This window comes from Papaver somniferum, chromosome 3 (assembly GCF_003573695.1).
Source record: "Papaver somniferum cultivar HN1 chromosome 3, ASM357369v1, whole genome shotgun sequence".
Lineage (NCBI taxonomy): Eukaryota > Viridiplantae > Streptophyta > Magnoliopsida > Ranunculales > Papaveraceae > Papaver > Papaver somniferum.
Window position 1 is genome coordinate 40,732,058 of NC_039360.1, and position 14,814 is coordinate 40,746,871.

Sequence of the window (14,814 nt, forward strand, 5' to 3'; positions counted from 1 at the left end):
GAGCTGAAGGTGCAACTTCCCCTTTTACTAGTTTTACTCGTATAAATTGTTTATTAACTTATTTGTTTCTCTTGTTCTCTTTAACTGCAGAAATACCTAGCTGGCGTACTTTCCAATTTGTCATTAGCAGGTCTATCGAAAGAGAACGGGTAGGTAAAATCATCACCAGTTTGCTCTGCAGTCACAATTTGAACTTTTAGTACAGGGAGAACCTTGAAGTTGTAGTTATCACATTAGGTGAAGTTATGGGGAATGTTTTTCGTTTAGAGGTCAACCTGACATAGTTTTCTGTTAAAAATACTTGATTACTTAGCTCGTTTAACATTGCTAATTGCATCAAATAAATGTTGTCTAGGCTGGGTGCACTGGAAATTATCTAAATAGAAATCTGCTGCATCGAAATATATACTATCTTTCTTATGATATCGAAATTTAATCAGGAACCTGGCTGGAGAAATCGTATGCAGAGAAACAGGTTGTGGCTTTTCTATAGTAATCTAATAGCATTGTTAGAGTAAATCTTCAAGGGGTTGCCAAAATTATGTATTTGAATTGGACCAACTTTTTATTTATGCCAGTACCTAAAAAGAAAAAAAAAATAAGGTTAGCCGCCGAGTTTAACAGTTAGCTATGTGGTGGCAAAGACATCCGGACTAATTACCTGTCTTCTATTTCGATGTGTTAGTGCATTGCCTTTCTTTTTTTTTTTGATTGGTCAAGAGAAAATTCATTGAAAAGAGAGGTACTTAGTCCAGATGAAATCTCTAAGAAAGAATTTGTGGCGAAAATGAAAATCTCGATAGTGTTATCTGTTTCTGTTTTGACATCTTGTCATGGTCTTCTTTTCTAGTGTATCATTAGTGGCGACATGTACATGCTAAGTGTAGAAAAGAATCAACCAAACTCTATGAGTAAAAATTTACATACATGATACTGAGCAGAGATTGTTAGCATGAATGCTAGTATATCAGAACAAAGTATATATACATATAGTTACTGAAATTTGTAGTACTTGCTTTGTATTTATTGCATGACTTTAACCATGCACATTTAAATGAAATTTGATAATCGCTTCAGCACTAAATTCATTTAATAGTCCGCTAAATGAAAAAACAATAGTTGGTGAAAGCTAACTCGATAGGTGTGAACATTTCTTTTGTTTTCACATTTTTATCATAGTCTGGCTTACCTCATAGAGTCATGGTGTTTTTCTCTTTTGAAAGTCATAATAAAAACTCCATTTGTAGACATTAGGAAGTTTCCTGTCTACTGAAGTGTTCCATTTTTATATACCTGTAAACTCCATTATTTTACTTAGTGTCTTATATGGCATTCAGTTTGAAGTTACTATCACCAAATTCAACCATGCATCTATATTTACCCCCCACATCAAAACTAGCATATCCCTAATAACCCACTTGTATTAGCTAGGTAGCCTTTTTTAAGAATCAATTTTGTTTTTACCTCTTTAATGTCTCTGCACTCTTCTTTTCATTTGCCAAATTTTGCTTACACTAGCTGCGATATTATCCTTAAGGAGGAGTTTTCTTGGCCTTGTAGTATTACTACAATAAGGAGGAGGTAGGGCAGTGCCAGCTATCACCCACTATTATATGCATGATGCGTCTATAAAACTTTGGAATTTTTATCTCATTTGGCTCCCTTGGTCAATTGTTCAAGATAGTTTACTGAAAGCTAGCAGCAATCAATGGCTTCTTCAGTCAGATACGTTTGGAAGATCGACAACTTTTCTCAGTTGTACTTGAACAACAAACATGAGTCTGATGTTTTCAGTGCTTCCGGTGCTAAATGGTACTATTAGTTCAATTTGTTTCTATATTCTTGTTGTCCCTCACCTACTCATCATCTCTTGCTATCTCTTTTCAACAGGAAGGTAAAGATTTATCCCATGGGAAGCGGGCAAGTGTTTGATCACTTATCATTGTATCTTTGCTGTGAGGACTCTGCCAATTTTCCGGTGAATGTATAGTACAAGTTTGCAATTACTAGCCAAACAAATCCCGCAAACACAAAGACAGTTGGTAATAATTAATCCTCTATCTGATGCTTTTTTCTTGAGAAAAATGCTTTGTTTGTTCTAGTATTGTATGATTTTTCTACCAGCAGTCTTGATCTTTGATATGTTGGTTTTGCAGCGGGGGACAACAATTTGTATCAACCGCTGTAGACAGAGGATGGGGTTATTTGAAGTTTTTGCCTCTTAGTCAACTTCACGACTCAAGCAAGGGATATATTGTGAATGATACTTGCGAGATCATAATCGAGATTACTCGTCAGATCGCTGCAGATGTCAACAAGTCTGTTAAAAAACAAGGAAAGGCCAAACCCGTTGTCAAGCAGTCTAATTTTGTCATCACTTGCATATGCTGTTGTTCATCTGTGACTACTACTGAAATCGCTGGAGTTGCCGAGAAGCCTGCTAAACTAGAAGGAAAGAAGTCTGTTAAGGAAGATAGAAAGCAGTTATCGCGAGCCAAATCCGTTGTCAAGTCCAATTCGAGGTATTCCGCCACCGCTTGCACCTGGCCACTAGTAAGATCTGTTAAAAGAAGAGCATATATGCTTGGTAAGTCGAAGAATGTTGGATTTGGTTCTCTGATTTAAACTAGTTGCTCTAAATTGGTGTTTACAGTTTTACTTATGCTGCTGATCTATTATGTAGTTGGTCTAATTCGGTTTTCCCAGTCTCTATTTAACTCTTCAAAACTTCTTGTGTTCTCGGATGCTAATATGAATATAAGCAGTTGGATATGTTCAAGGTCTTGTTATTTTGGAGTAACATTTTTGATAGCGTATATTGCCCTTTGTTGCCTTGGGCTGCTTTAGAAGAGAAAATTTGATGTGCAAGTATTTGTAGTAATAGTTGTGGAACTAGTAAAATTCATAAAACCCCAAGTCATTTGCTTTTTGGTCAGGAAACACGCAACTGATTCCATGAGGAGTCCTGACCTTGCCAGGGAACAAACACACCACCCATTTCCAACTAGTAAATACGCACGTGCGATGCACCTGCCGAATTGTTTTTACGTTACAAAATATAAGGAGTAACAAACTAAAACACCAAGGCGGAAAAAATTAATCTTGCAATCTTGAAAAATATGCAATAATTCTCTATCAAAATCGAAGTAGGAGGAACTGTTTGCTTACTTAATCTTGCAATGAATACATGTCCAGTTGTTATGTTAAATTCAAGATTTCTAGATTCATGACGTTAGTGTAGTCTGCTGCCAAGAAATGTGCCGAGTTCGTAGAAAATGATTTAATTAAATTTGCAACTTGAAGTATTTTAACTTGGAAGCAGTTGTTTTGATTTGAGGTTTCTTACTTTACTCATTTGTGCCGATCCACATCTTTATTGTATTCATGTTTCTCTAGCTATGATATTTGGCCAAGTGATGTAGTTGACTTAGTGACACTGTAACCATGTTGATGTATTTTGAATCTTCCATGTTCATTTCAGTTAAGCCAGCTCATATTCTTGTGAAATAGTAATAGTGCTTTGCCAGTAGATTGTTTGTTTGCTGCATAAGGAAAAAATCATCAAGCAAAGTTATAATTAGATGCACCGAGACAGTAAACTCCTATAGCAAGAAAATGTTTTCAGCTGATTAGGATTATGCAAACATTTAACAGGGAAAATGCGCAGAACAGTGTTAGAACCAAGCAGTAGCTAATTAGTGAAAATATGACGTTCTGCACCATTCAATACCACCAACAAAACAATTCAAATAATACTGATCAAGATCAATCAATCTATGAATATGATCTTGATAAGTAAATGACTCCCATAATGAAAAAGCAAATTTAAAACCAAATTAATTGCAGAAATCCAAATAGAGAATTCCCAACTCCTCATAGTGGGTAATTAAGTCTAATTCTATGTTCAGTTTCTGTTAAAAGATTGTCACTTTGTGTTGTTTCTTTTCTTATGCGAATGAAGGTATCATTTTGGAGGGGTAGTATCTTAAGGTGTCAATTCCAGAAAGAAGACTAAGTTTCTGTTTTATGTAATCCTGGCTTTTCCGTAAGAAAATGAATACAGAACAGGCTTCTGATGGACCTAGATTTAGTGGATAAATAAATCAAATTTGAGCCTATGTAGTATCTACCTATATGTAATCAAGACGGGAATAAATCAAATTTAATCTGCGGCATACTATTACTCCGAGACCATACCTTCAGTTATTTTAAAAAGGCCAAAAATGGTTGCATTTCTTTCTTAAACCCGAGGAAGAAAAAAAATGTTAATAAGGAAAAATGAGATTCCTTAAACCATCAAGTATTGAAGCTGTTCAGTGCTACTTCCTCTATTTCTGAGACACAAATTTTATGTGGTGTCCAAGTATTGTGCCTCTAATGAATTTTTAATCAAATTTATGAATCATCATTCCCACGTTACCCATCTTACAGTCTAGCATTTTTTTTTAGTTCAACTTCATTGCTGTATGTCTGCATTTCTAACGACCAGTATCCTAGAAAACACCGTGGAGTACTGCTTCAAACATCATAACTCAAATTCCTTAAAAAAATTATTCTAGCAATTGTAACTCAGATTCACAAACTTGAAAGGACCTGACAATTATGAAGTGGTGAGATTCACAAACTTGGGGTTACTCCTAACAAACTAATCAAGGGTATTTCAGCTTTAGATATAAACTAAAACACTTTATAATTGATTCGTTGCTTACTAACATACAATAGATTCACAAACTTGATGTGAAAGTGACTACTGCCAAAGATGGTGTGCCACTGAAATTCCAGGTTTTGTAATTCCGGTCTCTAACCTTTCTTAAATGGGTGTTAGAACTTATGAGGAGATTATCCATGGAAGAAAACGCATATTATCCTTAATTTTGGAAATTGGCAAAAAAAAAAAACGACCGAAAATGAAAGAGAAACCATAATGAATGCTGATACTTACTTGAGAGAGTTCGCCCAAGTTTGTTGGAGTCATCTTCTTCATCGGAATCCACCATTTTTTATATATGGATGAATCAAAAATCCCTAATTGTGAGAGAGGAAAAATTGAAAATTAAACATCAGAAACCCTAAGTCTTTGTTGTGCGCCGTTTTTGTTCATAATAGATTGAAAATCAAAACACAGATTCAGATATTGGAGAGGAAACGAAGAACAGTAAGGAAACGAAAATTCGCCATCCGCTGGTTTGGTTTATGTTCCGAGAAAAATCGAAGAAGAGTGAGTGAATAGAAAAAGGGTAATGGAATTTGCGTTTACGGGAGTTCGATATCAGAACCTCGGTGTATGCATCTTACCGAAATATCCTTTCTATAGAACTGTTGTATAAATATGTAATTGACCTTTGAGGGTATATGGGTAATACCACAGAAAGCTTCACCAAAATGGGCGACGGTCGAAAGTCGACCTTTTTTTTATTATAGTAAGATAAAAGGTGCCTATTAGTGTCTAATGTTTCTCATTCTCAGCAGTCAGCCCCATGTAACATCTGAAAAACGCCAATGCTGCGATATAAGAGAGGAAACCGAAACCTATCCATATCACAGCTTGCAAAACTGAAAATATAACACTAAAATTCTCTTATTAGTACCGACCAAAAAAAAAAAGAAAAGTGGATCAGAATTATGTCGAGCTGTTCACAATTTCACATGCAAGAAAACCCTCATTTCATTTGCTTCAAAAAATAGTCATGTCAGTGGAAATTCCAATAAGTGTCTTTATGGTCTTCACTACGGCACCAAGCTGGCGCATGATCAATGTGTAACAATTGCAACACCATTGATCATGATCCCACCAGAAACAACCCCAGAATTGCACTTTATTCGATTAAAAAAAAAAACAACAATTTCCTTGTAATTCGAAAGAAAACTGAGGAATCCGAATCTCTTAAGGCTTCGACGTGAATGTAAATTGATAAAAGAAAATCGTTATAATAGAACTTCTGCAATTTGAGGTTTCTGGAACACCAGGAGGAAATCACTGGCAGAAGATTTATTAAGAAAACTTGGAATGGACATGTGCTACTCAAGCACAACCTATCACAAAACCTGTGCTCATGCCAAGTATGGCGTCAGGGACCAACAAATTGAGGAAAGAGAAGCTTATACTGACGACATAAGTCGTATGGGAAGTGTTTTCAATTGTTGGTAAAGATCTGACCATTGAGGTACAATGAAGAATGCTTCCCTTTCAAATGAATATGCTCACACTGGTCCGGATTTGATGGCAGTTCTGGAAATGGAGATAAATGCTTCTTAAAATCAAATCAAATCCCATGTTGCTGCCTATGACGTCTAACAGTTCTAATTCTATGAATCTATGTGGAAAGGGAAGGTATGCTATACGCATCGAAAGCCGTGCTATTTCTTGCAAAATATGAGCCTATGTTCTACTCATGAGATAACAATCGCCTGGACTATGTCAGTCAGCTGATTTGTACATGTGCCCCATTGTGCAACTCTAGTTGGCAAAGAGCCTGCTTTGGCTCTATCTACATGTGACTGTGTACTTTCAATTGCTAAACAGAAAATGGCTGTGGGGAGGAAGCACATCTAAGTCGAGGAAATAGAGGACAGACAATGTGTTCTCTAATCCAGAATACTGTCTTTGGAAGACTAAAACCAGTCGCGTAAACGTCATCAAAGGTCGGAGAAAGCTGTCGTTCAAGTCTAGAGGGGGAAGAAAAGAAAGTTGTGATCTACATATACTGTTTGGATGATTATGAGTATACATGCCTAAGGTGAACCACAAAATAGATATGGCAAGAAAACACAGAAACACAAAGGTAGATAAGAGAAATTACAGTAATTTTGCAACACGGATTAAGACAATGCACTAAAAAAAGGGGGACTTAGTTGTATGAATAAGCTATGTTGTAAAAGGCGCTAGGTGAGACGAGGCGCCAAACTCATCGCCTCGCCTAGCGCCCAGGAAAAAGAAAAAATAATTGTTCACAGTTTAGCGCCTAGAGCGCTTTTTTGTCTACGACTAGTGCGCCCTAGCTCGCCTTTTACAACATAGACTAATTAATTAACCTGATTAACGCTTATGGCGCACGAAACAGAAGATGCACAGGAAGTGAAAGAAACAATAGTGGACTAACAGTACTAATTAACCTGATTGGTATTGTCTGCCAGATTTTCAGCAACAACTGCAGAAGCATCATCATCCAATCTGATCCAGAGCAACTGGCTGCAGAGATTCAGAACTGCATCCCTCATCTTCTAATTCATGCTTCCACACCTCCTTCATATGAGCTTCATAACACGCGTCCTCATACTGATGCCAAGATACCGGAGTTTTCTCATAATGCTACATAGAAAAGGACTCTTACGATCAAGTAACTCTTCCGGCCCAATATTGTATGTAATATCAAAAATAAATGGAAGTTATCAGAAAATGACGTACCTTCGCATAAGCAACGCTTTCTCTACACCGGATAAGGGTGGAACTCCTGCCCATGATCCAATTTCTTCTGAACCGTTGATTTCTACACCGTCATTTTCAAATTTGAATTCCTCATCATCTATCGGTCCTAGTATAGAGCCGTTAAGAATTCAAATGCAAGATTCAATTTTATCACAGCCGTTAAACCAAGTGGAATCTTTTAATCTCGTCCATCAAGTTCTAAAACCATTAAACAAAAGTGTTGTTGATTCACAGACTTTCATTCTTAATAGTGAGAAACAGAAAGAATGTGAAAATGATACAGCTTTTGAGAAACAGATGGATTTTAATAAATATTTGGGTATCTCAATCCAACATCCGAAGGCAAGTGAGATGAAGAGCTAGTAAATAGAGATGCTAATATCTCAATTGACATGGAGATTCCTTTGGAAGAAGATGATGATGGGTTAGGTCAGTATGATACGGCTGAACAAGGAGTTGAAGCTGCGACAGTAATTGACAAAGATGAAATGATAGAGGCGGTCAATTGCAACCAGAACTTGGAAAATATGGAATTGGATGGAGTTTTTAATCCTATTGCTTCTCGGGACATTGTTAGTGCTTAATGGATCACAAAATCCTAAGCTGGAACATTAGGGGTTTGGGTCAAGACCCAAAAATTAATGCAATTAATTGCAAAGAATAATCCTACAATTTGCACCATTCAAGAATCAAAAACTGAAATTGTTGATGATGCTTTAATCAGATCCTTATGGGGAAGTAACAGGTGTAGCTACATTTTTCTAGCCTCAGAAGGGGTTTCTGGTGGTATTATGGTCATGTGGAAGGAAGGGGTTTTGGTACTAGAAGATTATCTAAGTGGAGCCTTCTCAGTTTCAATTAAATTTAAAAATGTGACCGATGATTTTTCTTGGGTTTTCACTTCAGTTTATGGAGCTTCAGACTCGGGACATTATAGGCAATTTTGGCAGGAGCTTAAGGATATTAGATTGTTGTTTGATGAGCCATGGCTAATTGGTGGTGATTTTAATGCTATCTTGCATCCAGATGAGAAAAATATCCAAGGTGGAGTAGGAACTCTTTCAAAGCTTTTGTTAACAAATTCTCTTTAGTTGATCTTCCTATGGCTGGTGTAAGATTCACCTGGACAAATTATCAACAACCCCCAATTTTGATCAGGTTAGACAGATTTCTTTTGTGTCCTAATTTCTTAAATCACTGTCATTCTCCTATGCAAGTCAGGCTACAAAGGCCTATATCAGATCATGCTCATATTATTTTGTACTGCAATTTTGAAGACAAGCCAAAATCTCCCTTCAGATTAGAAAACTTTATTCTTCTTCATCCAGATTTTCTCAAAATTTTAAAAGTTTGATGGGATAATTTGTCTTTTTTTGGGAAACCAAGTTTCGTTTTTGCCAAGAAATTACAGGGTCTAAAATTCTTTATAAAGAATTGGCAAAGAGACACTTTTGGTAATTTTCAATCTCAAATTGACAACTTAGAGCTTGTTATTGATGTAATTGATAACTGGGAAGAAGTAGTTGTTTTGTCTGATGAGGAGATAGTTGAAAGAGAACAAGCAAAATTATAACATGCTTCTCTTTCTCTAAATTTAGCTAGAAGAATTGCTCAAAGAGCTAAGGAGAAATGGGCTAAAGATGGGGAAAAGAATTCTGCTTACTTACATCAGATAGCTAATTTCAAGTACAAGCATAATAGTATAAATTGTTTGAAGATTGATGGAGCTCTTTGTTTTGATAAAAAGAAAATTGTTGATGAAACTAAGACTTTTTACTCTTCTTTATTCACTGAAATTCATAAATATTGGCCTGGTTTTGATAACCTTGATGTGCCAAATATTTCTGAGGTAGAAAGTATGCATTTGGATATTCCTTTTTCAGAAGATGAAGTTAAGAAGGTGGTGGATCATTTTGGGAATAATAAAAGCCTTGGGCCAGATGGGTTCACTATGGAATTTTACAAATGTGCTTGGGAGGTGATTAAAGTTAATTTGATGAAAGTGGTAAAAGAATTTGAAAATACTAGTGTGTTGGATTGGAGGATAAATTGCACCAACATTACTTTGATTCCAAAGTGTAAGGGTGTTGTCTCACTTCATAATTTCAGGCCAATAAGTTTAATTGGCAGTGTTTACAAGATCATATCTAAACTACTTGCAGAGAGAATGAAATTGGTTCTTCCTTCTATAATTTCTGACTTGCAGGGAGCTTTTATGCATGGTAGACAAATTTAAGATGGAATTCTAATAGCTTCTGAGCTTATTGATTCTAAATTGAGATTGCAGGAAATTGGTCTTTTGTGTAAGGTTGATTTTGAAAAAGCTTTTGACAACCTCAATTGGAATTGTATTGATATTACTCTTGCAAGATTTGGTTTTGGGATGAAGTGGAGAAGTTGGATAAAATGGTGCATTTCCACCCCTAGATTTGCAGTTTTATTGAAGGGAGAAGCAACAAATTTATTTAGAAGTCAAAAAGGGATCAGACAAGGAGATCCAATTTCTCCTTTCTTGTTTATCCTTGTAGCCGAAATACTTTCTCTCATGTTCAAAAAAGCTGCTACTGATGGCTTAATCACTGGATTCAAGGTTTCTCAACAGGGTATTACAATAAGTCACTTACAATTTGCTGATGATCTTGTGGTTTTCTTGAAAGACGATGTTTCTCAAGTTCAAAATTTAAAGCATATTCTGTAGGCTTTTGAATTGATCTCTGGATTGAAAATCATGAAAATATTTTTATGGGGATCAAATAACTCTGTGAAGAAGAAGAGTTGAGTTTCCTGGATAAAGGTAAATCTACCTAAATGTAGAGGAGGTGTGGGAATTAAAAAGTTTCAGCTTATTAATAAAGATTTACATGCCAAATGGATATGGAGGTATGGCTCTGAAAAAATAGCTCTGTGGAGGAGGATTATTAATCAAAAATTTGGAGGAGATGTAGAGGCTTTGTTTCCTAATCATTCTAATAAGGCTATGTGTCATAGTCTTTGGGCATGTATTCTCAAAGCTAGAGATTTTGTTAGAATTGGTTCACTTATCTCAGTAAAGAATGGTATCTCAATTCAGTTCTGGGAAGATTTGTGGCTGGGTGATAGGTCTCTTAGGAATCTATTTCCTAATTTGTTTAAAATCTCAAAAGCTAAACTAGTTATGGTGAAGGATTTGGTTACTGCAGATGGTTCTTGGGATTTCAAGTTTTCAAGAAATTTAAATGAGCAGGAAATTTTAGATGTAGCTAATCTTTTACAATTAATTGGTGAGCCACCAGTAAATGTGGATGATGATATTAGATCCTGGAGATATGGTGATACTTTTTCAGTGGCTTCTGCTTATTCAGCACCAGAGGATGGAGGTCTGTTGAGATTTCCTGATAAGCAATTATGGAACTCAAAAGTGCCATTGAAAGTTTCCTTTTTTGTGTGGACTCTTTGCTATAACAGGGCTCCAACACTTGATACTCTTTTGAGGGCTGGTCTAGTTCAGAATGATTATTGTTTAATGTGTGATCAACACATATAAACAATTGAGCATCTTTTTCTCCACTGCAAAACTGCAACTGCAATCTGGTCTTATTTCATTAGAAGTTTTGGAGTTAATTGGATACTTTCTGGTAATGTGAAAATGAATCTATGGGAGTGGGGAGTGAAGAAGAATTCTAATAGGATAAAGCAATTCTGGGGCATGCTGCCCTTTGCAATCTGGTGGACTTTATGGAAAGAGCGCAACAATAGGATGTACAACAACCATTCTAGAAATACTAAGCAACTGGTTATTACAGTTAAGTGTTTGTGTTTTACTTGGGCTTTAAACACAGATATTTTCCATAATCTTTCTCTTTCAACTCTTATTTATAACTGGGAGGCAGTTTTTCACTGATCCCTTCTCTTGTTTCTTGTCAATACTTTAGTGACTTGAACTATTTTTAATAAAATTTGCCCTTTGAAGTAAAAAAAAACGTTCTCTCTCAAACGAAATATCTCTGATGCAAATTTGAATAGGTGAGTCGGATAAGGGCTCACATCGTCAAGACCCAAAATTTTCATTAAGCCATTAAATGTTTCCGCCGGGATCTTGGCAGCATCACGAGGAGGTACTTTACGTGATTCTATGTTGTCCAGAGCAACGAACACTTCACAATGAACATCACAAATAAGCTCTTCCACCAACTCATCGTATAACTTGCGATATGATGAGATTATTAGGTTTGAATAGGATGGATTTTTCGAGATTAATGAGGAAGAAGATATGGTTTTTGATGACCATCTTGTAGATGGATTTGTTCTAAAGAGTGATCCTCTGCACGCACAAAATTTTGAAGAAATTCGATTCATTTGTTATTTCTCGAAGAAGAAGAAACAAAAACCTACGAGTAATAGTCTCATTTGCCACAATTCCGCTTCCAGTTCCAACTCCCAAATCATGGGCAAAACCTTTACCTTGCTAGTAGGTATCAAAGGGTAAACTTATGCAAGTGTAACAGTCTTCTTCCTTGGCAACATCACTATGTTCCACGACACAGTTTCAGTCGCCAGCCTAACCGCACTTAACAGTTAACATCACCCGTTTCTAGCATTTTATATTTAGCTAGAAGGGCACCGTTAGTGTATAATCGTTATCGCATTCTCGGCAGTCAGCGGCCACACGTAATATCTGAAAAACGTCAATGCATTTCGAAATTCAAAGAGATTTAAGATAGAAGAAGAAGAAGAAAGGTTTAAGAGTGAGGAAAAAAATGAATAAATGGGATAAGAATGTGGTGGACCTGGTGGTTCATTGCTATCTGCTATGGCCAAAAGCCTGTTTTGGCTCCATATGGCTCACGATGATTCTTCATCAAGTGGATGGAGTTATAGATAATACTCCCTCCGTCCCATTCCTAAGTGACCTATTTGATTTTTAATTTTGTCCCACTGTTAAGTGACCTATTGCAAATAAATGGGACAAATTTCCAAAAATAACCTTCTCACAAAATCTCACGCATTTTTCCACGCGTCTCTCTCTCGGTCTCCATTTCTCCTTACTCTCACTCTCCATTTCATCGGTTGTATCTCCACCACCACCGTCACCATGAAACAAAATCTTTTTTCTACCACGATGACCGCCATCACCTTTCTCATCTTCATCTTCTCATCTTCATCTTCTCATCTTCAGTTTTATTTGAATCTGATAAAAAGATTACTCAACCTATTCTGTGTGGGTTTCTGATTTTATGAATAGATCTTCCAAAGTTGAAGCTGAATCTGATATATCTGCATTTTTGGTGAAGGTTTGAAGAGATACTATGACCAAAACAGCAAACTAGTTACCTAAATCGATTACAAGCTCAAAGGAATGATCTTAACTCCAAAGGTGCGTCTTTTACGATCTTGGGTTTTTGTTGTTTTTTTTTTCCCTTTTTGTTTGGTGGTCTGATGATTTTGTGAACCTTTATTTGATTCGAAAAGGGTCGATATAATCGAAGTTTAAAAAGAAGAAGAAAAGAGAAAACTATCTGGATTACGAATCTGGATACAATAGAAATCGAAGATTATGCAGAGAAAGATGGAGAAGAAATGGTTTAACAGAGTGATGGAAAAGAAAGGTGAAAAAGGGTATTTAGATTTTCTAATAGATGCAGCAGCAAGGTGACTCAGATTCATCTTGATGAGGTAACATTTTTGACATCCAATGTTGTTTCTAACTAGTTGCATCTGTGTGTCTTTATTCTGTAAATACGATTTGTATTTTCTCTTTTATGAAATACTCTCTCCGAAGAAAAACTTGTACTGTATTTTCTCTTCACTGACTAGGAAGAAAATCTCCACCATGAAACCTCTTCCCTAATTGAGGTGAAGCTAAATTTTCTTCTGCTCTTTTTCTGAATTTATTTCATCTTCTCTTAGTTGATATCAGATCTGAATAGTCTTGTTGGTTTTACTTCACAGAGGTTGTTGCTGTTGCTGCTTGAAAGAAATCCATGATATAGCAAACCCTATCTCTGGATTAGTGATTGGGTGACTACCCTTTTGGATAATTATTTGGCTCATCCGTCTCGTCATCTTCAATCTCAGAAATGTAATTTTTTTAGGGTAAATTTAAGCTCTTGATTTTTTTTGTAATAGTTTTGATTTAAGTATTGTTTTTCCTGAATTGGTTTCCGGTTTACTTCAACTGATTCCTAATTGAAGCTCTTGATTTTTAAGTTTATATATCCTCTGTATTCACTAATGATTTTAATTGGGTTTTCATTTGTTTCCTGATTGAAGCTATTGATTCTTAAGTTTGTAGATTGTCCGTATCCACTAATGGTTTTAATTGGGTTTTTATTTTTTGATCTATAGATACAGAGAAGGCTTATTTGAAGCAACTTCAAGTTTTCTCAATGGTGAGAAGAACTAAAATCTTTTACTCTGTATTTTGGTTATGTTTGTCTTTGATACTTATTTGTATTCTTACTGATTCCATGACTTGTCTTAATGTAGCTCTAAAGTTACTGGAAAGGGAGGAAACCAATACTACCAGAATGTTGGTTTGGTATATACTGTAAATACAATTTGTGTGTTTATATGGGATTGTGAGTTGAACATGCTACTATATGTGTGTCTTTATACTGTAAATACAATTTGTGTACTCTAACTAGTTGCATCTGTGTGTTGGTTAAGTAATGCTGGCACTAAAGTTGTTCATCCGCTTCGTGGCTTAAACCCAGTTGCTGAAAATATTGCTCAAAAGAGGGACAACACTTTTGTCAGGATTTCTGCACCTTCTGAATTGGAGGAATGTGATGAAAGGAGTCTTGATTAATGCATTTACGGTTCGTGCACTATGTGATACTTTCTCTCCCGCGCGTGGAGCAGGTAATAAACCCGTTAGCACCCTCCCTAGTAGCAATCGCCTGTATATGGCATTTGGCATTACGAAGTGTTTTTTTTTTTCGCATTTAAGTTTGTTTGATAGGTCAAGGAAATTTCAGGGTACCATGAGAAGGCTACATATGTTACAGATGCCGGGTTCCTGGTATGTCCAAAAATCTGAATAATACAGTATGCATGTTTGTTTTTCTTTTCTGTTTTGATAATTCCACATGAAAAATTTGACTGAACCATTCTACTCCAAGTCTCCAACACAATGTATGCTAGCAGCTGGAAGGCTTGTTGCAGAAACTACATAATGATATTGTTGCCATGTATTTCGCCAGCAATACTCTCATCCTTGCAGAAATGTCTTAAACATGAAAGGTAATTAGTTGCATCCTTCACCAAATTCTTATCCACTTCGATTTGAGTAGGAAGTTCACCAATGCGTGCAAGTTTCTTTTTCCCTATATGCTGCAATTTATAATTGTTTCCTCCACGAAGCTTTAGAACCTCTACCATGCATAGTTGCAACGAGAGGAATACATCAT

The 14,814-nt window shown here is 36.1% G+C and overlaps 1 long non-coding RNA gene across 1 annotated transcript; it reads left to right on the forward strand.

Annotated features, from left to right (window-relative positions):
* Positions 1-1,505: 1,505 nt before the first annotated feature.
* On the forward strand, positions 1,506-2,781 carry LOC113361175. The gene is made up of 3 exons (XR_003364993.1): positions 1,506-1,812; positions 1,891-2,042; positions 2,157-2,781. It is a non-coding gene; the product is annotated as an uncharacterized LOC113361175 (long non-coding RNA).
* The last annotated feature ends 12,033 nt before the right edge of the window (positions 2,782-14,814 follow it).